This window comes from Schistocerca serialis, chromosome 2 (assembly GCF_023864345.2).
Source record: "Schistocerca serialis cubense isolate TAMUIC-IGC-003099 chromosome 2, iqSchSeri2.2, whole genome shotgun sequence".
Classification (NCBI taxonomy): Eukaryota; Metazoa; Arthropoda; class Insecta; order Orthoptera; family Acrididae; genus Schistocerca; species Schistocerca serialis.
This window is the reverse complement of record NC_064639.1, coordinates 215,961,447-215,983,363: the sequence shown is the minus strand read 5'-3', so window position 1 is coordinate 215,983,363 and position 21,917 is coordinate 215,961,447. Positions and strand designations below refer to the sequence as shown.

At 43.0% G+C, this 21,917-nt stretch overlaps 1 non-coding gene across 1 annotated transcript; it reads left to right on the top strand.

Annotated features, from left to right (window-relative positions):
* Positions 1-21,303: 21,303 nt before the first annotated feature.
* Positions 21,304-21,375, top strand: Trnah-gug (transfer RNA histidin (anticodon GUG)). The gene has a single exon. It is a non-coding gene; the product is annotated as a tRNA-His (tRNA).
* Positions 21,376-21,917: the final 542 nt, after the last annotated feature.

The window sequence follows — 21,917 nt, the reverse complement described above, 5'->3', positions numbered from 1 at the left end:
GTTCCCCCCCAGGCTGATTGGCTCGAGAAATAAATGTCATGCAGAATAAAGATCTAGAAAGTTAATAAAGTTAGTTTTATTAAAAAAAGTTTTAAGAGCTTTCACATAAAACAAGTAGAAGGCATTACTTTTCAAAACGACCTCGTACTTGTAGCAGACTGAAATCTACAGAACAGAAAATTAGATGCCGTCAGTGCAGCGGTGATAAACGAGAGCCCTAAAGAAAAAAAAGAAACACACTGGAAAGCGTGTTATAAGTTCCTGAGCGGATGACGTCTTCGCTCCGAGTAGGTTCGCTGTAAATTAGAAACTGTGATGGCATGTAGGACTCTGCTCAGAATTTCTTCTCAGTGCCACAGTCTCAGGGCAGCTGTAAATTATTAACAAAAACATAATGGCTCAAGAGCTCTGCCGTAAATGAAAAAGTGGCGTCGAGTTAGTACAGCTGGACAAAAGCCAGTCCTTTAAACCTCAAGAACATTCTTTGTTAGATGCCGCGCGCCATTCGTCAACAGTTCCTCTTCCATATATGGAACCCGAGTGACGGCCCAGCAGGTCCTGCGCACTGCACGTGCAACGTCATTCCTAAGGGTAGAGTTTGTATGTCGTCAATTTTTGTCTCAGAGCAAGCACTTCGGTGAGGTGTTTTGGTCTGTTCCCAGCATACAAAATCAGCTAAGATGTATGTACTGTATGACACCTGCCTATATGTACAATAGAGAACGATATGCCAGACTGGAAGTAAATGGCTTACATTAAGGAAGCTAACAGATGGGTCGAGGCAAAATGTCTAACCACCAAAGAAGCTCGATTGTCCATGAATCATTGCTCTGGGCGCTGGCTGGAACAGCTTCGTAGCTGAATGCAGTTCATGTGACGTACATAAACAATCACATCTGGACTATTACAGGGTTTGTTCTACCTGTACACACCGGGAGAGGCAGATATGACAGACTACCTCAAAATATCCAGAAAGAGTAAAGGCGAGTGTCATTCTAAACGAACAGAACATTTGTTTCTCCAGACAGTTTTGTTCAAAACAGGGAAAGAAAACTTTATTTGAGCAGACAAGTATTTCAATACCTTAGCTATTTTTCTGCGTAGTAGCCGTTCAAATTTCAACATTTCTCCTAGCACCCCCAAACTTTCCTATGCCGTCTGCATACTCAGTTTTCGCCAAGTTGCTAAATCAGCCACTAACGTCTTTCTCAGCTGGTTGTCGATTCCTTAGTGCTTTCTGCTAGAAAAATCACCATTCTGAGAAAAAAGAACGTAATCCACTTCGGCCTAAGCCCTTGCTATAAAGCTGATGTTCGAAAACTCCTCAGTTAAACTACCGATGCAAATCTATCAAATGCAGCAGAATACGGACGAGTTTTACGGTGAAGTAGCACAATGCCACTTGACAACAATCCACGCTGTTTGTTTTGAATGGCGCAACGAAGTCGGTGAAGTGTCTTACAGTGGGCCGCTGTATTTATGGTATCTCTTCTAGACATAAAGTCGATGATCAGAACGAGCTACCCATCCAAAAACTCTGTGGCCATAATCGTTTCGCTGATCAGAATTAGTTTGGCTGTTTTTGGGTTTAGTGGGGATGGTGAACGATGCCGTTCCATTGACCGGCGCTGCGTGTCTAGACTTTTGTGCAAAATCTAGGTTCCGTCACCGGTAAGAATATTTTTCAAAAATTCCGCGTAATCACTGTCGTACTAAGTGAGAAATGTCAGCACAGCGCCCATGTGTTGCATTTTGTGTTCATCTGTCAAAAGTCGAGGAACCCGTCTGGCACACACTTTTCTACAAACCAAATAATTTGACAAGGAATTCGCCCTGAAAATTAATTGAAGAAGGCAAGCTCGGTATATCAACAAAAAAAAACATCTGTGCTGTCGAATTTTTTCCTCAGTCCTTGATTTACGTTAGCGAGACACAACTGAAGATCTGCCTGTTTGGTCTCCATCATGGATATTGGTCTGTCCACCAGTAATCATGATGCACGTCTGTGGAACTGAAGCTTGATTCAACATATGTACAGAAACTTTGGTCATTTGTCAGTAAATTTCGTTATGTCGTAAGGTGTTTTTTTCTTATCTTTTTTTTCGCTCAGAAACACTATTACACAACGAGCCTCACAGTTGGCGTGATCATTAATTTTGTCACACCTTTTAAAAACGCAAAAATAATCATTAAAAGAATATCTCTACTGTCATCAGCGTTATACTGACGAGATAGAGGTTAGTTTGGTGGGTTGGGGGTAGGGAAGGTGGGAGAATTGCGCTGGTCGTCAGATCAAAACGTTTCTTTACTTTTACAATGACAGCCGTGTATCGAAGTGAAGTATTCGTTAAGTGACAGTGAAGGAAATTCCTGACATAATAAGCAATTTTAACGTTTGTAGATACCGAATCATGGCTCTGTTTTTTAAATGAAACTATGTAATTTGTTTCTGTGGATTTGGAAAGAGTCTTCGAAGAGGTCTTTAGGCCACAACATGAGCGAAACTGGACCAAATGGTAGCGAGATAACAGGGCCGCAAGCCACAGTCCGCATGACCGCGCAGTTGAGCGCCCCACAAACCAGTCATCATCATCAAACAGCAAGCCACTGTCCCGCCATCGGGGAGATGATGTCCCACAAACGGCTGCCGAACTATACAAAACGAAAGGTAAACACAGAACTCAGGTGCGGTTCGTGTGGTTACGTCTGTCCATGCTCAACTGTTGTAGCAATCAGACAACTTGCTTCTGAAGGCATTCAAACATTCACGTTGTAGATGGCAGCGGAAAAAACACACATGGTTTTCGTTTGTTGCAAATGCCGCCATTCTGTCAGAGGAGCGTTGTAGTTATATGCTGAAAGGTATCCAGAAGGTACGAACCCGTCACGATCCGTCGTTGCCAAAGATATTTAAAGAAATTCAAGAAGCTGGAAGCGTGAATAATAAATTACGCCGACGAAAAAGAAGAGCAACAATGAGAGAAATGAATGTAATGGAGGGTGATTCAAAAAGAATACCACAACTTTAGGAATTTAAAACTCTGCAACGACAAAAGGCAGAGCTAAGCGCTATCTGTCGGCGAATTAAGGGAGCTATAAAGTTTCATTTAGTTGTACATTTGTTCGCTTGAGGCGCTGTTGACTAGGCGTCAGCGTCAGTTGATGCTAAGATGGCGACCGCTCAACAGAAAGCTTTTTGTGTTATTGAGTACGGCAGAAGTGAATCGACGACAGTTGTTCAGCGTGCATTTCGAACGTAGTATGGTGTTACACCTCCTGATAGGTGGTGTATTAAACGTTGGTATAAACAGTTTACAGAGAATGAGTGGTTGTGCAAAGCGAAAAGTTCTGGACGACCGAGAGCGAATGATGAAAATGTAGCACACATCCAGCAAGCATTTGTTCGCAGCCCAGGAAAATCGACTTTCAGAGCTAGCAGAGAGCTGCAAATTCCACAATCAACTGTATGGAGAGTCCTACGAAAGAGGTTAGTTATGAAACATTATCGTCTGAAATTGTTTCAAGCACTGTCTGCAGCTGATAAGATTAAAAGAATCGATTTCTGTGATTTTATCCTTGCTCAAATGGAAACAGATGAATCTTTCGTTTCAAAGATTGTGTTTAGTGACGAAGCAACTTTCCACACTAACGGGAAAGTCAACCGTCACAATGTCTGTATATGGGGCACTGAGAATCCGCGGGAAACAACTCAGTATGAACGTGACTCGCCTAAGGTGAACGTTTTCTGTGCCATTTCAGCCAATAAAGTTTTTGGTCCCTTTTTCTTCGAAGGTGCTACTGTAACTGGACTACAGTATCTGGAGATGTTAGAGAATTGGCTGTTCCCTCAGCTCGAACAAGAAGCACAACAATTCATATTTCAGCAGGATGGAGCGCCACCACATTGGCACTTATCTGTCCATAACTACCTGAACGTCAACTACCCGAGGCGATGGATCGGCCGCCAGGCAGCCCGTGACAGAGCACTTCATCACTGGCCTCCAAGAAGCCCTGATCGTACCCCTGCGATTTTTTCTTATGGGGGTATGTTAAGGATATGGTGTTTCGGCCACCTCTCCCAGCCACCATTGATGATTTGAAACGAGAAATAACAGCAGCTATCCAAACTGTTACGCCTGATATGCTACAGAGAGTGTGGAACGAGTTGGAGTATCGGGTTGATATTGCTCGTGTGTCTGGAGGGGGCCATATTGAACATCTCTGAACTTGTTTTTGAGTGAAAGAAAACCTTTTTAAATACTCTTTGTAATGATGTATAACAGAAGGTTATATTATGTTTCTTTCATTAAATACACATTTTTAAAGTTGTGGTATTCTTTTTGAATCACCCTGTATTTTAGCAGCGATAACGCACAGTCTGCATGTCAATACTTGTCAACTTGGACGTTCAAAAAGGGTTCAAATGGCTCTGAGAGTTATGGGACTTAACATCTGGGTTCATCAGTCCCTTAGAGCTTAGAACTACTTAAACCTAACTAACCTAAGGACATCACACACATCCATGCCCGAGGCAGGATTCGAAACTGCGACCGTAGCGGTCAACTTGGACGTGCAAGCAACATTAGCCAAAGGAGAGTTCTTCGAATGCTGTCTCCACAAATTTTATGTCTTCCCTATTTCGCTCCATTAGCAGCTCCATGGTTTGACTTTGAAAATCAATTAGCGCTCTCCGAGCGGTAATTGATATCTTTATTAATGAGGCATCGTTTACAAAGCATGAGCAGTGCAACATGCAGTACTGCTTAGCTGAAACTGTACGCTGGCCGAGAAAGCAGGATAATAACGACGTTGCGCTGTCAGCTTGTAGTGCAAGCTCATACTAGAATCGCATCGTTGGTCCCTGTGTTACTCCCAGGTATCTTGAGCCCTTAACAGATATGCAACAGCAGCTTTTGAGAGGCATCCCACTGGAATAAGGTAGCCCGTACCAACGTAACGGACGTCCCGCCCTTTGTAGATCGTTAGATCAATTGTTGACGAAACAAAAAATAGCCTGCAGACTCACAAGACTTACCACTCTGGCCTTTTTTCAGAGGGTTTATTTATTTAGCGTCTAGCACTGCACATAATATACAACCAAGACTACAAGAAAAAACAGAACGTAAGTACAAACGATACATTAAACAAACAGCCAATTGTTATATGCCAACGTCCAGCCACTTTATCCAGTCTTGCAAAAGTCGTTCGGATCACCCAGGTAGCCTGTCGATTTACACTCCTCGACAATATGCTGGATGGTCTGGTTCGGTGCTCCAGTCATAGCTTGGGCTGGGCTACTCACACCATTTGTGCAGGCTGTAAACACACACTCCCTGTCCTGTTCGGATGCCATTTACTTTCTTCCATTTACGACACGGTAGTTCAAAGTCCCTGGATTTCTGTAGAGAATAAGAGGTCGCACTTCAGGTGGAGCCTTCGTACTCAAATTTTCGCTGCATTTGCTGTCAGTTGGGAAATTACTATCAGTAAGCTATTGGACCAATGGTTTATTGTCAAAAAGGGAATATTTTTGTGGATGAAAAATTGGCAGTTATTAATTTTCTGGAAAATTCTTTCGACGGGGCTTCTTGTTTACTTAACAAAGGATGGACTATGGCGCTGAGTGTTGAAAGCCAATATAATGGAATTGAACGTTGTTAAAGTGCGTTGGGGTAACCTTAAAATACACTAAACTTGGCCCCCTGGTGTTGCCGAACGAGTGACAATGATCTGGCAGCCAAACGTATCTCCACAGTAAAATATCCTGGCTATAATCCACATTGAATCATATTTTTCTGGGCAAAATTAAAACAACAGATTTGCCAGCAAACACCGACGACTCCAGGAAGACATGACACACCTTATAACATGGATCTGTGCTGCGAAAAGACCAGATGAAATTCCGCTCGCAGCGTTGTCTGTCGGGAACTACTTTATAGCACGTGCCATTGCTCAAAGTCAGCGTTGTGAGCACCTGATATAACCATCCTAACAACAAACACACGAGCCCGTGAGTTACACGTTTGCACTTGTGTTCTTTAGGGACTTCGTCTCACCTCGATTAATTTACTCGTTCTACAGCTACCTGGGATGACCTACGTCGGCTGTCTCATTCTGTATATAGGGTGAGCTGTATCAGCTGTTAACGTTAAATTTTTCGCAACGATGTAGAATCCCAGAATTCTATTTTTCACCTCTAAAAAGGGGACCGCACCTATTCATCGTTACTGATTTCTTCCAAATTGATGGTGTATGCAGGGCTTGGCCAGAAATGAAAGTGATCGGTTTGGTTGGTCTATTCGGAGGAGAAGACGAAACTGCGAGGTCATCGGTCCCATCGGTTAAGGAAGAATGGGGAAGGAAGTCAACCCTGCCCTTTCAAATGAACCATCCAGGCATTTGCCTGAAGCGATGTGCGAAAATCACGGAAAACCTTAATCAGGATGGCAGGACGCGGGTTTGAACCGTCGTTCTCCCGAACCCGCGTCCAGTATGCTAACCACTACGACACCTCGCTTGGTCAATGAAAGAGACAGATGGCCAAGCGTTGACAAAAACAGCATTTTTGGTGCGGGTCGGGCAAGGCATGAATCATTTGTGTTAGCGTATAGATTCCATGCAGCGGTTGGTTCAGCAGATGGAGTACACAATGGAAATCACAGAGGTGTGGGTTCAAGTCCCTGCGCGGGAACATTTATTATGAGTTTTGAAGTTACTTATAACTGTAAATAAATCGAAAAACTACTCAGTATAACGTACTTTGTATTTACTAATATTTTAATAAAAGGCGTGAAAAGGAAAGGTAAAGGAAAATTTTGGATTTCAAATCAATTTTCAAGAACGGATTGTAAGATGCACACGAGAACTTCGTGTATAAAACTAGATAGTTTTATTATTTTGCAGTTGGTGATCTACGCATTATGTTGTGACATCCATCATCAGAACAAGGGAAGCTGTAATTTTCTCGGCACCTTACCAAAGTTACACTCCTGGAAATTGAAATAAGAACACCGTGAATTCATTGTCCCAGGAAGGGGAAACTTTATTGACCCATTCCTGGGGTCAGATACATCACATGATCACACTGACAGAACCACAGGCACATAGACACAGGCAACAGAGCATGCACAATGTCGGGACTAGTACAGTGTATATCCACCTTTCGCAGCAATGCTGGCTGCTATTCTCCCATGGATGCTGGATGTAGTCTTGTGGAACGGCTTGCCATGCCATTTCCACCTGGCGCCTCAGTTGGACCAGCGTTCGTGCTGGACGTGCAGACCGCGTGAGACGAAGCTTCATCCAGTCCCAAACATGCTCAATGGGGGACAGATCCGGAGATCTTGCTGGCCAGGGTAGTTGACTTACACCTTCTAGAGCACGTTGGGTGGCACGGGATACATGCGGACGTGCATTGTCCTGTTGGAACAGCAAGTTCCCTTGCCGGTCTAGGAATGGTAGAACGATAGGTTCGATGACGGTTTGGATGTACCGTGCACTATTCAGTGTCCCCTCGACGATCACCAGTGGTGTACGGCCAGTGTAGGAGATCGCTCCCCACACCATGATGCCGGGTGTTGGCCCTGTGTGCCTCGGTCGTATGCAGTCCTGATTGTAGCGCTCACCTGCACGGCGCCAAACACGCATACGACCATCATTGGCACCAAGGCAGAAGCGACTCTCATCGCTGAAGACGACACGTCTCCATTCGTCCCTCCATTCACGCCTGTCGCGACACCACTGGAGGCGGGCTGCACGATGTTGGGGCGTGAGCGGAAGACGGCCTAACGGTGTGCGGGACCGTAGCCCAGCTTCATGGAGACGGTTGCGAATGGTCCTCGCCGATACCCCAGGAGCAACAGTGTCCCTAATTTGCTGGGAAGTGGCGGTGCGGTCCCCTACGGCACTGCGTAGGATCCTACGGTCTTGGCGTGCATCCGTGCGTCTCTGCGGTCCGGTCCCAGGTCGACGAGCACGTGCACCTTCCGCCGACCACTGGCGACAACATCGATGTACTGTGGAGACCTCACGCCCCACGTGTTGAGCAATTCGGCGGTACGTACACCCGGCCTCCCGCATGCCCACTGTACGCCCTCGCTCAAAGTCCGTCAACTGCACATACGGTTTACGTCCACGCTGTCGTGGCATGCTACCAGTGTTAAAGACTGCGATGGAGCTCCGTATGCCACGGCAAACTGGCTGACACTGACGGCGGCGGTGCACAAATGCTGCGCAGCTAGCGCCATTCGACGGCCAACACCGCGGTTCCTGGTGTGTCCGCTGTGCCGTGCGTGTGATCATTGCTTGTACAGCCCTCTCGCAGTGTCCGGAGCAAGTATGGTGGGTCTGACACACCGGTGTCCATGTGTTCTTTTTTCCATTTCCAGGAGTGTATAATGGCTCCTTTTTTACTATTACTTTTTTGTTTTAAAATGTCAATTGGAAAACAATATTCTGACTGTGTCCTCACTAAATTATCGAAAAATTCACGTTACTCGGTCGATAGCTAGCAAGCAAATGAGGCCCGTAGTCGTAGTCCCCACCGGCCGATGGCCGATTTTACATTTAGCGGGAACCTATAGCTCGCGTGCACTTGCCAAGGGCTGCTCGAGGGTCAAATTGAATCTATCAGAATACGCATTAATTAAATACTTTCTTGAAAAGATATTTGCGTGCCCTCGTGAATGCTGTAAGTACAATTGTTTCTAGGCAATTTATTTTCATCCTCTCCTTTGCCTTTAATTAAAATATTAATAAATGCAATATATTTAATATTACCTCAATTTATTTGAAGTATGAATTATGTAAAAACTGGTAATTAAAGAAAGTTTCTGCATAGGGAGTCGACCCCGCGAACCTCGGATTACCGTCCTGCACTCTTTCCACTGCGCTAACACAAATAACTCACGACTCATTCGATCCACGCCAGAAATGCTTTTCCATCTGTGTCTCACACTACTACTGTCGCTTTTATTTCTGGTCAAGCCTTGTGTACACCATATATTTAAACGAAATCAATGATTATTAGTAGCTGCGGTTCCCTTGCAAAGCCGCGAGGGGTAGCCGCGCGGTCTAGGGCGTCTTGTCACGGTCCGAGCGGCTCCCCCCGTGGAGGTTAGAGTCCTCCCTCGGGCGTGTGTGTGTGTGTGTGTGTGTGTGGGTGTGTGTGTGTGTGTCTGTGTGTCGTCTTCAGCGTAAGTTAGCTTAAGTAGTGTGTGAGCTAAGGGACCGATGACCACAGTAATTTGGTCCCATAAGACCTTACCACAAATTTCCAAGCTTTTTCCCTTGTAAGGCTAAGGAAGCCTTCGAACTGCTCGTACTGCATAAAGCGCAACACTTTTACTTGCGAGTCAGGGAGTTGAGCAGACATGGATCAAATCCACTCGGCGGATAAAGGACCGAGGCTGATGCACCAGCCAGCAAGCCAACCTGGGTGTCATTTTTCGGCGGTTTCCCACACTCGTTTAGAGAAACGCAAGGCTGTCCCCCACATTTCGCCTTAGAATACACGATTCACAAACAGTTAAACTACTTTCACGCACTGAACGAAGTCTACACAATTCAGAGTGTTGGCGCACACGATTAGTTAACTGACAACTGTGGCGAAAACTAGGGCATCCGGCTGCAGAGTTAAACAAACCGAATCTGGCAAAACCTGAAAATGCTCACAAAAAAAAGTAGTAGTAAAGGTAAGTCCCCATTAAGGGGTGTAGATTCTTTCTTATTAAGATGAATTAATTGCGATATCCGTATGACCTTTGTTTTTCCATATAGATCTGTAGAAATTTCTGCTGCTAATATGATAGTTACGAAATACACTAATTCAATGTCAGTAAGTCACAGAATTACAGGAAGTAATCTTATAGAAGTTACAGAAGTTTGGATTTTGCAGTTTGTAAGATGAATCTGTGAAAATTCGTTATTTAATGCCAGAACAAGGAAATACGTTGAGTCGGACGAGAAGGAAATTTTGCACCGTCGTAGTATCAGTGTGAACAGGACAGAGAGGAAATGCAGCTTTGAGTTCTGGGCATGTAGTCCTGAGGCATCGAGTGATAGTTAGGGAAAAAAAAGAGTTTTTCAGTGCAGGAGAGGTACGTCACTCTGAATAACTATGTCAGTGTAGTGTTATGGCTGGCCGGTGTGGCCGTGCGGTTCTAGGCGCTTCAGTCTGGAACCGCGTGACTGCTACGGTCGCAGGTTCGAATCCTACCTCGGGCATGGATGTGTGTGATGTTCTTAGGTTAGTTAGGTTTAAGTAGTTCTAAGTTCTAGGGGACTGATGACCTCAGATGTAAAGTCCTATAGTGCTCCGAGGCATTTTTTTGTAGTGTTATGAAACAATAAATTAGCCCGAGTCCAGGAAACTACTTTATTATAGCGAACAAATACCTTGATAAGAGCTTTGGAAACAAATACCATATTTTCTGGACTATAAGAAGCTACGGAGTATGAGGCGCATCTTGATTTCTAAGCAGTTTTTAAAAAAAATAACATTTTTTCTATTTTTATTGTTAGATTGCAAGACAGAATAAAAAAAATTCTTCGTTTATAAAACCGAACAGATCTTTAAAATTCCTGAAAATAGTCATCTGAGTCTTCTTCCTATTCTTCTTCTTCTTCTTCCTCCTTCTCCTCCTCCTCCCCTTCGTCGTTATCGTTGTCCTCATCATATACAAGATGGTCTTCACTGCCATCGAGAGAGTTACTTATGTCGCACTTCTTGAAAGATTTAACAATAATGTCTTCTCTCACTCTAGACACAACTATTTTATCCACTGACACACTTCTTCATTGTAGGTCGTTTCAAACCGCCCTTCGGCGTGAATTCATGTTGAGTTTCATCCATTCGATTCCCCTCTACACTTTAAATCCTTAATTTATCGAGAATTCAAGAGTTTGCAATTGTGAAGTAAACCCTCCCGAAATAATAATAAGTTCTGTTTTCCCCGGTCTCAATTTCTCTTTCACAGTATTTTTCGAATGAGTGCTAAACTTATCTAGCACAAGAAGAGAATTCTTCTCCAATAAAGCACTTTTCCTTCTCTCTAGCACTCTGTTAATCCTTAATCTCATACCAGCCTCGTACATTCAACCCTTTTCATATACGTGTACAATAATACCTGGTGATATTTCAGGTTTTGAAACTGTTTTGTGCTTGAAAATTATCATTGGGTTAAGTGTAATTCCATCAGCACAGCATATTTTTCGTGTCCTCTTGTTTTTATAGTTACAGTTTTAGCATCTTTCATGGCAACAATTCTATTACTCGGCATATCAAATATCAGAGGAGTTTTTTCCATATTCGCTATTTGGCTTAATTCCGCGCTGGTTTTCTTTCGATATTGAATAATATAACGAAGAAAAGACAATGTTTTCTCTTCATACTCTCGCGGCATTTTCGGGGATATTTTGGTTTTGGTTCGCATGCTAAGTTCTGATGCTTCATAAACCTATAGCACCAAACAACTGTATCCCTAAGTCTGTTCCCGCGGCATCGAATATATGGCCATTAGTAAGACTGGAATTTTAAATCATATACTGGAGATTTTTACATTAATTTCGCGTATAAGACGCACCTGAATTTTGAAGACAATGTTTAGAAGAAAAAAAAGCGTCTTATAGTCCATAAAATAGGGTATGTAATATTTTCAGTATTACAACCTCTGCTTAAAGCTAAATCCAAATAGCGACCCAGTATTTGAGTGTACTCTTTACAGTACCAACTCCATTAGTACTACAGCGTGTTTCAGAAATGCGTTTTAGCCATTCCACTGTAACTGTAAAGAACTAATGGACGCGACCTCATGATACGACTTCCGATATGACTCCGTGATGATGCAGCCTCCGCAGCCCTTGGTCGAGGATTATAATACTGCTCAGATGACTGAAGAGCAGTTTCGTGTTTGGCTTCCGCTCTTAGCCTGTTGGATTTCCTGAACGGATGATATTATCGTAGTCTCGGATCGGTGCCTGTACGAGATGCGGCAGAAGTAATTCCTTTTCCGTGAGCGACCTGTGTTGAGTAGCCATCGGACAGACCGCCTACTACGTTGCCTGCACGATCGGCAACCCGAAACACAGCGATGAGGGAAGAGATGTATGTAACAGGGGTAGCTGGCGTATCCAACATTCACAAACCAAAATGGATTTCTGCATGTATACGGTGAATACAGAATCGACGTGAAGAGAGTGCATAAAATAGTTACCAGAAGGGCATTTGTATGCCACCCAGAGGATAAGGAGCAACACTGCAGCGAGTGTCCTCTGAAACAAGTAATGTTCTTGAAAATTCTGCTCAGATTCACCATGTCGGATGTAAATAAGCCGTAAGTGTCTCTCGAATAAGTCTGTCGAGAGTTATTCATGTTATACGCACAAGAACCTTCAATTTTCATCATGTGACGTATGTCTCATAGATTTCTATCTGCTCAAAGAATTCTCCATACCAAGGAAGCGACGTTTACAAACCATGGCAATATGAAAATAAGAAATATGCAAGCTCTTTCAATAAGATTTATCGAATTTCTCAAGACTGCATCTTCTGCATGAACGAAAACAAAAACTTTCGGGAACATGTTACAAAGCTTTTATTTTCAAAAGAAATATTCGATTCTACAATTCTTTTTTCTCGATCACTCGAAGCCTGAGGACTACATGCCCAGAATTCAAAGCTGCATTTCCTCTCTGTCCTGTTCACACTGGTACTACGGCGGTGCAAAATTTCCTTCTCGTCCGACACACCGTGTTTCCTTGTTCGGTCATGAAATAACGAATTTTCGCAAGTTGATCTTACAAACTGCAAAATCCAAACTTCTGTAGCTTCTACAAGACTACTTACTGTAATTCTGTGACTGAGTGGCATTGAATTAGTATATTTCGTAACTACCATATCAGCAGCGGAAATCACTATAGTTCTGTATGGAAAAACAAAGTTCATACTGGTATGGCAATGAATTAATCTTCGACGAGCACACCAATACAAACTTGGTTAACAATTCACAATTTTCTAGCAGGAATGCTTTTATTTACCTTTAGTAAGTGTTCAACGTGTTCTACATCGGACGAACGACAATCATCCTGTACTTCTCACTATATTTGGTGTTATTGCATTCACTGCAATTTAAATGGCGTCGTAATTCACTTACGGCAGTTTGATGGAAAGACACACAAAGGTCAGTGGTGCAGTGGCAGATCCGGACGGCCCTTACGTCTGATACATCGTCGATTGTTAAAGCAATGCCCTTATATGCAGTTATCAGTATTATCTTGTCACCGTCTTTTTCGCAAGTAACAACGGGCTCTAAATTTATTACTAGTAAAGGGCGCAACGTACATGGCAAGCTAAGGGTTGTCTTGTAACATTATGTAAATATCCAACAGAAATTTTGAAACACTTGTTAAACTGATTTTTGGCCATTTTCAGGCAGAACCCTGTGATGACGCCATCTGGCCCTAAATGATTTAGTGATGAACGCTGAAACTTGCCCAAGCTCAACGATTTATAGATGTCCTTCTGAGGTAAACTACGAATGAGACAGTGGGTCAGAAGGTTTCAGTTCTAAAAAAAATATAGTGACTGAAACCGTAGTTTGGTGACCTTAGAACCCTTGCGAAGACCGGGAAACCCTTTCCATGAGTTCACTACATCAGTTGAATCTACATTTACACTTCATAACGGATATTACATGCATATTTTACATGCGTAAGTATGGCAACTTGGAACCTTTGCATACTGGTAACGAATAATGATATCGAAAAATATTTGAAGGTTCCCTAAGACAGTCGTTTTAATTAAAAGTGTGGTAGTAATAACTCTACGTCTTGTCATAAACAAAAATTGTAGAAGTGGCCCACCCCAATATTGGTACTTTTGGTATCCAAAAATCATGGTCTTTCGGGATTTTCTGAGGAAATGTCTTGCAACAAATGGTACTTTTATATTCCATCTAAGGTACACGTTAGACAAACTAATTGCAACAGAACCAAAACATTCGTTCAGTTTGCCTACGCTAGAGGAAGTGTGTAACATCTAAATTTTGGCTCTTTACTGTAGGACAGATGATGTAAGCAAATTTGGTCCCTCCCCCCCCCCCCCCCCCCCCCCCACCGAAAAAATCTTATTTTCGAGAATGGCTTTTTGGAACTTACTGTTGTGCACAAAACGATACCTCTTCGCCTCTACAGCGCCTTTAAGGACTAGATTTAAACTGTAATTTGGTTATGGTTTGCACCTCACTGCATATTCTACTCAGGCGGATACTTCGTCACAGCATCGGCCGAACACTTGCTCAATTTGGGACAGTTCATTTACATCCGATTCTTTATCTCTCTAAAAATCTTAATTCCAAATGTAAAGCTGGGATAATGAGTTCAAACGTTCTCTGAGTGATGGGACAGGGGCAGAAGGTGAGAAGAAAATTTCTTTATTAATTGGTTTTCAAAATCTGCTGAATGGAAAGAACGTACGAGGTGGCAAGCAGCATCACATCTCGAAAGACCAAAGCAGATGAGGAGGTCGCGTGGAACTATGGTTATGGAAGAAGAGACACTCCGACCACTAAAAATTGTTCGCACAGTAAATCAGTGTACTGTTTTTCTTTCAGGGCTCACCGAATTATCATTCCATCAGACTTTTGCTGGCATGACTAATTTGTTTCATCTCAGTTGGAAGCTTAACAATATAAGTCACTCTGCATTTAATTTTAATCAAGAATATAGTTAAATTTGTTTTCTGCAGATACTCGTTTCTTTTATCGAGTTATTGCATAGGAAAAAGTGTTTATCTAATTTTAAATCAGTTTACGAGCTATACAATTTGTAATTCCAGTGAGTGACTTTGTGAGAACTATTTACTCGTTGTTTCATGACAGAGTATTGTTTGCGTAGTAACAGGGAGCGAAATACTTCTGACGCAGTGATATTCTAAAATTAGGGCCAAAGTTACGACGTTTATTCTGGTAGTTTGAACATTCCATGGATATTTTTTTTATTTTCGTCTACTTACAATGCTACTTTAGCAGAGATATACTTAAACTATACTACACGCTCGTGAGCCGAATGTTGAAGTACTCCTAAATAAACTCAATCATTCGTATAATAAGGGAACCACCACAATATCTAATCCCTTTCGTTCTATGGTTTTAATTACGTTATGTTCGAGTTCGAATGTAACCTGATCTTTGATGTGGATAAAGAAGGTAAATGATTTACATATCTTTACTTCAAAATGATTTTCAAAACAATATCTGATTATTTTAACATGGCGAAAGATTTTTCTTGACGCCAGCGTAGCTAATTTGTGCATTTCTCCTTCCAATTTTAATCTTTCCTGATTTTTTTCCCTTCTTTTCTCCGTTCCCAAGGGGCACCTTACTTCAGGACATTGCTCCGGTTGCCCCAGTCCCGTTACACCTCTTTCATCATCTCTTTCATTTCTCTTAATTATGCCGCAGTTATTCTACGTATCTCCCCCTAGTATAAGCAAAATATCACGGCGCGACTCTGTTTTTGGAAATTGGAAATTTGTGGTAAGGTCTTATGGGACCAAACTACGGACGTCATCGGTCCCTAAGCTTACGCACTACTTAAACTAACTTAAGCTGAGGACAAAACACACACCCATGCTCGAGGTAGGACTCCTACCTCCGACGGGGGAGCCTTGCCGACCGTGACAAGACGCCTGATACCCGCGCGGATACCCAGTGCGGCACTCTGTATTTAACAATACAGGAATCACAGTAGCGAAACAAACCATAGCTTGGTACCAGGTCGATACAAGTGCAATGCGATCAACATGAACATTTCCGCCATTCAGCTAAATTTTTAGAAAACCGTGAAATGTAGTGACAGGAAGGACTATCGATAGCAGACAGAAGATAACCTATCAATAAACATTTCAGTTCTGCCAGTCGAGACACTAAAAACACAGGCGTCAAATCTCTTACAGTTCTCTAGGACGGAATAACACAAATTATCAGAGGTACGTATTCTTAATGAATATGGAGATCTTTGACACAGCAATTATATCCAGGGTAACTTTATTTTGCAAACCATTCGTCCAGACTGTTTATAAAGATTTGTCTGAGGCTGTTCGTGATCAAGAAGTATGAATTTTATAAATCTTGTAATAATAGGAAAATCGGAATATTAAAAGTTATACGTTTTCTTATGAAGCTTGCTTGCTAAGTGCTCTATGCATTCACTCTTATAGATAATGTTCGACAAGTCGAATATATCCGAGCTGTGTCCTAAAACGCAGGTTTCCCATGCACAAATCTTAAGGAATAACGTATATTATAACAACTTATCACACTTTATAGAAGGATTTCATCCATTAAGCTATGTTTTTGTCACAAAATAATTTACTTTTCAAACATAGGCATCTTATTAATGGAATAAAGTGAGATTTGAGAGTGTTGTTTTTGAAGCAGTATAATTTAATTTATGATTTTTGTATGAATGCAGTTTGTATCCTCAGACTTAATACAGTTCGCCCATAAACTTTATGGCTTTTCATCTCCCTGTTACTGTGGCTCTAGACGTCGCTGGAATTCGAGGCGCTAATATCCTGATTCAGACTGCTGCCACCTTAGGCGATCAGTAGGCATGACACTGCAACTGTCACTGCTTAACGCTGTGCTTCATTTCGGCCGTAAGTACTCGTAATTTTTTCAAGAGGCATTCTCAGTATTAGTCATCGGATTTGGTCAGCGACGTAATTCTTGGTCTGTGCGTTGAATTTAATTTCTTTATGGCATACTTGGCTGTCACATTTTCATTGGTTTCGAGAGGAATTACTTTTTAAAATCTTGTTGTGTATTACAAACATTATTCGTCTCTTCAATTTCGTCTTCGGGAATTATTTTCTGATTTGTCAGTCCTTTTCTTTATAGTAGGGTGCATTTTTATTCAATCCATGTAAAGAGATGTCCACTAAAGCTGTATACTTACAGTGTATTTTACGATATACTGGTTTCGATTGATTCACAATATTTGTTTTGTTAGTTCGTATTGTGTATCGTGGTCCCCACTACACTTACAGAGCTTTACTGCGACACTTCCCGATAAAATTTTCTCTTATTAGCACATGGGCGAACAGCTCAGTTTTTACTCAAAATACTTATTTTTCCGACGCAGTGAATTCTTGTAATCGAAGGTGGCAGTTTTAAGTTTCACATTATGGCTAAGGATATAGTTGCCGTGTTGTTTACGTTACCTGACGCATGTTCACCACGTCACTAGTCAAAGCCGGCGGCTAGCATCGTAGTTTCCAGTTCATCCAAGTAATTTGTAGCAATAAGTATCCTGTTGCACGTGACCTCTCACTTTCTTGTGTGCCCCCTGATCTGTAGATGTCTGATTTATTACAGGACTCATACACGAGCGAAAATTTGTGGGCCAGTACCACTAACATCGGTTTGATGCAGGATTATTGAGCATATTCTATGTTAAAATATAATACACATATGAAATGTAACGTCCACTGTTCAAAGAGCCGTCAATGCCAACAAGAGGTGAACGAGACGTGTAACCAATGGCACCCCATACCATCATGCCGGGTGATACACCAGTGTGGCGGTGACGAATACACGCTTCCAATGTGCGTTCACCGCGATGTCGCCAAACACAGATGTGACCATCATGATGCTGTAAACAGAACCTGGTTTCATCCGAAAAAATGACGTTTTGCCATTCGTGCACCTAGGTTCGTCGTTGAGTACACCATCGCAGGCGCTCCTGTCTGTGATGCAGCGTCAAGGGTAACCGCAGCCATGGCCTCCGAGCTGATAGTCCATGCTGCTACAAACGTCGTCGAACTGTTCGTGCAGATGGTTGTTGCCTTGCAAACGTCCCCATCTGCCATCTTTTGATTCAGGAATCGAGACGTGGCTGCATGATCCGTTACAGCCATGCGGATAAGATGCCTGTCGTCTCGACTGCTAGTGATAGGAGGCCGTTGGGATCCAGCACGGCGTTCCGTATTACCCTCCTGAACCCACCGATTCCATATTCTGCTAACAGTCGTTGGATCTCTACGAACTCGAGCAGCAATGTCGCCATACGATAAACCGCAATCGCGGTAGGCTACGATCCGACTTTTATCAAAGTCGGAAACGTGATGGTACGCATTTCTCCTCGTGACACGAGGCATCACAACAACGTTTCACCAGGCAACGCTGGTCAACTGCTGTTTGTGTATGAGAAATTGGTTGGAAACTTTGCTCATGTCAGCACGTTGTAGGTGTCGCCACCGGCGCCACCTTGCGTGATCTGAAAAGCTAATCATTTGCATATCACAGCTTCTTCTTCCTGTCGGTTAAGTTTCGCGTCTGTAGCACGTCATCTTCGTGGTGTAGCAATTTTAATTGACAGTACTGTAACTGTCCTTGAGACAAAAAAGGTTCTGTTCACAAATCAGACGGATTCAAAAATCATCACCCGTGTGGAACTCAGCTTGCCTTTCTCTTGTACCACAGCCTGCGAGCTATGGGTGAAGGACAACAGGCAGATTCCATATTCTTAGATTTCTTGAATTCGTTTGACATAGTGCTCCTATAAAACACTGTTAACAAAGTTCCGAGCATATGGAATAGATACCCACATATATGGCTGGCTGAAAGACTTTTTAAATAATAGCACCTAATACGGTTATCTGGGCGGCTAGTGTTCATCTGAGACAAGGGTATCGTCAGGAGTGGCTCAGGGAAGTGTGATAGGACCACTCTTACTCCTTACACAGCGTGAACATTAATAAATCCGACAAACTGCAGGGACGGATTCCTGACTGGAAATGCAAGAAGAAAGGTCCAATGATCAAGTGTCCGGAAATGCATAGTTGTCACGGCAGATGGAGCTGACGAAAGAAAGTACCTCTGACCACGTGTCATGTGGTCCTTGTGCACTGCAGGGTGTCTGATTGACGCAGCGCACTGTAAGCAACAGTATGGTCCGGTATTCGTGTCGGGAATGAGATGATGTTTGTATACGGCCAAGCAGATGGAAACGGTCGAGAGGCAGCACGGCTATACCAAATAAGTACCTTCACAGACACCAACCACATCATAGGACATTTCAAGCCCTTTTTGGGAATCTGCGTGATCATCGGCTACATAATGTTGGCGGGCCAGTTGCCCGGAGCTTGTACTAGAGTTCGTCTCAATATCCTGTAAACCTGAACCTCCAAATCGGGCGTACGCACAGTCTACCGCCCCCCTGCATGTTCAATGAATGTAACTCCATCTTCTGGTGGAGTATGGGACTACGGCTTTTAAATGTTCAATAAAAACAATACCAATCGCCGTTGTATATGTTTATTTTTAGGCGACCCGTTTCGACGTTACACTACGTCATCGTCAGGCCTACATTGCTCCAATTCAATAACCTTCCTGTTACAAATATAGCAGTGCCTTGAACTGCTCTTGTAATAACTATTACGAGACCAGCTAAAGGCACTGCTATATTTGTAACAGGAAGGTTACTGAATTGGAGGAGTTTAGGCCTAAAGATGACGTAGTGTAACGTCGAAACAGGTTGTCTATAAATAAACCTATACAACTGCGATTGGTATTGTTTCTATTGAACATCCCTGCATGTTGGTCCGTCTGGAAGGGCCCATGGTCACACAAACGCCCAAAAAGGGCTTGAAATGTCGTGTGATGTGATTAGTGTCTGTGAGGGTACTTCTTTTGATATAGCCGTGCTGCCTTTCGACTGTTTCCACCTGCTTGGCCCTCTACAAACACCACCTAGGCTAGTTCCCGACATGAATACCGCACTATTCTTCTGCTCACAGTACGCTGCGTCAGTCAGACAGCTTGAAACACACAAAGAACACACCGCACCTTGTCAGAGGAACTTTCGTTCATCAGCGCCATCTACCTTGGCAACGACGCATTTCCGGACACATATTCGTAGGAACTTTCTTCCTCCATTTCCAATTAGGAATCAATCCCTGCGGCTCGTCGGTTTTGTTAATGCTCACTCTGTATACATAAACGGTTTCACGGATAAGGTGAACAGGAAACTGCAGCTGTTTGCTGATGACGTATGTAGAGTACAGAAAAGTGTCGGCGTTCCATGACTGGAGGAGTCTTCAAGATGACTTAAACAGAATTTCTATTTCATTTCACGTATGACAGCTTGTTCAGAATGTAGAAAAATTCCAGTTAATGCACATGAGTAGAAAAAGGGCCCTGTAATGTTTGAATACAGTATTAGTGCTGCCTGGCACAGTCACATCGATTGAGTGTCTAGGCTGTGATTGGGGCATTCGTAGCTTTGGTTGTACACTTTATAGCAAGAACTACGCAAAGAGCAGTATCTTGGACCAATTTTAAAAGTCAATAGAGGTTGCGTGGTATATAGCCATATCACCAGCGTACAGAAATTAAAACATGGTGAACAATATGGCAGAGGCTATAGAAGCTTCATAGCTAAAACCGTAATGCTAGAGAACAATTGGGTGACAGAAAACATTCTATGCCATGTGGCAAGGATCTGCCAGGAAGGTAGCACAACACAGAGCCGCCCAGGGAGCCACAGCAACCACCGTCCGCACTCAGCCTGGTTCAGGATACAACAGCTGTTTGAGGTGTTCTTGCTTTTAAATGTCTAAGCGCCAGGTTGCTGAGGGGTATGAAATGGAACGAGCACGTACGGTCGGTAGCAGGGAAGGCGAGTGGTCAATTTCGGTCTATACAAAGAATTCTAGGAAAATGTGACTCATCTATAAAGGAGACCGTGTATAGAACACCAATGCGAGCCGTTATTCGGTACTGCTAGAATGTTCGGGATCACCACCAGGCGGCTTAAAGGAAAACAGCGGAGAAATTCAGAGACATGCTGCTAGATTTGTTACCGGTTGGTTCTATCAGCATGCAAGTATCACGGAGATGCTTCATGAACTCCCACCCAAACGACATATATGTATTGCTATATTTTATAATAATTGTACAATATCTGCTTACCTATAACTCGAACAAGTAAGTATGTTATGTATGCTTCCATAATTTTTCTTATAGTGACTGTATCAAACAGTTGTATTTGTCGTAGCGAAACATCTCTTCACCCCTGTGCGTTGTAGATATTTGCCAACGCATGCAATTCACTAAGACAGCCAGAATCCAAGCTTTGTCGATTAGGGAGATACGAACTAACCGCGAAGTTGCAAACCCAATGACGTTAAGGGGACAGCCCGACGCGACTGCAGCGTCACCGCTGTGCGAGGCGCGATAAGTTGGACTGTGGCCACAAGCAAGTGAAAGCCAAGTCTGCCGCTGTGGAGGCGGTCACTCGTCCGCCGTGATAGTCTAGTGGTTAGGACATTGCGTTGTGGCCGCAAGAACCCAGGTTCGAATCCTGGTCACGGCAAACGGATACTTTTTATCGGCGATGCTGAGGAATCTGCATGGACCTATTGAAGCAAGATGAGGGTTTGAATCGATAACGATTTCATTTGTCATACACAGGCACTTAAAAGTATACATTTTATTAACTGCCTGTTTCTCTGATTTTTATTTACCTGTACTTGTTTCAGAGCGAAAGCTCGATATTCAGGGTATGCAAGTTTCAACCGACACATTTAACTCCGATTTGGTGTAACGGTCGCACGTGAATTTTGCGGAAATCTGATTCACTGTTAATCAAGGATGAAAAGGTAGGAAAGTTACGGTTTAACGCACCGTCGACAACGAGGTCATCAGATATGGAGCGCAGGCATGCGTTGGTGAAGTATAGGAAAGGAAATCGTCTGTGTCGTTTCGAAAGAACCATCGCAGCATTTATGTACACAGTTTTTGGAAATCACGAATACCAGTATTTAGACGGTTCGTTGGAAAGTTGAATCCGAGCTCACTGTGAGTCCATGTGAAATTCCTCTATATTATTTGACCCTTGTCACGTACGTTGCGCCA